Raw genomic sequence first — 982 nt, 5'->3', positions numbered from 1 at the left:
ACTTACTGTTTCATTGTGATTAAATTAACATACTATATTGAAGAGTTTGATTTCATATGAAAATGTATGACATATTTATATGAACTATCTTTTACGTATGTTTTGTGGAACTGATGATTTTCAAAGAAAAGGTTCAGTGGCATCCTGGGAATATTTCAGAAAAATACAGATGCCACCCGAGAGCTCAGCCATGCTTGTATCCCTGCATGTTTTGTGAGAACAGCTTAGAAGAAGACAAGGCTCGCTTGTATGATTTGTTTAGGGAATTGGCTGTCAAGTCTTCTTTAATTGTTATGTCTTAAATTATTTTTTAAAATACTGAACTGCGGGAAATGAGAGTACTATAATCAGTAGTAAATCTTGCAATTCCTACTTTACAATTAAATTTTGTAAATGTAAATTTTTTTACGATGTCCCAGTAGTGGAAATGAATGGCTTTGATTTGTTTTACTTTTCTGTTTAATGTCATTCATGAGGATAGAATGTGTCTTGGTTATTAAAAGTACCTATCGGCCCATTCTTGCTGTTACAAAACTTCTAATTTTTCCCAACAGCCATTTCCAAACATAGAAGTCTCATCATTTATTGTTACCTTTTTCTAATAATCTAATACATATATTTTACTTGTGAAGTTTGTTTTATTAAGTACATATGACAGATCCGACTATGCAGTAATTCAGTCATTTAATTTTTAAAAAGATAACATGATTGACTGTCTTTATTTTATTCATGACTTTTCTTGGTAATGACTGATTTCTCCATATTTGAGACTTGAAAATATACAACTGACAACAGTGGCATCTGCTGGCCACTCAGAATTGTTTTTCAAAAGAAAGAAATTGCCAAATTTATTTTTTTCTGCACTTTTTCAGAGAGCCACGACACGGCTTGTAGTGCGCCAGGCAGGTTCTCTTCAAGGCCTCATTACCCCCATTTTAAAATCGATCCCTTTATCTCTCTCTCTCTCTCTCTCTCTCTCTCT

The 982-nt window shown here is 33.1% G+C and overlaps 1 protein-coding gene across 1 annotated transcript in view; it reads left to right on the top strand.

The window, feature by feature from the left end:
• Positions 1–982, top strand: part of Adamts20 (ADAM metallopeptidase with thrombospondin type 1 motif 20) — a 193,102-nt gene that overhangs the window by 184,533 nt on the left and 7,587 nt on the right. The gene's annotated exons all lie outside the window — the stretch shown is intronic.

Source organism: Octodon degus, unplaced genomic scaffold (assembly GCF_000260255.1).
Source record: "Octodon degus isolate 3935 unplaced genomic scaffold, OctDeg1.0 scaffold00100, whole genome shotgun sequence".
NCBI lineage: Eukaryota > Metazoa > Chordata > Mammalia > Rodentia > Octodontidae > Octodon > Octodon degus.
This window is presented reverse-complemented; position numbering and strand designations above follow the sequence as displayed.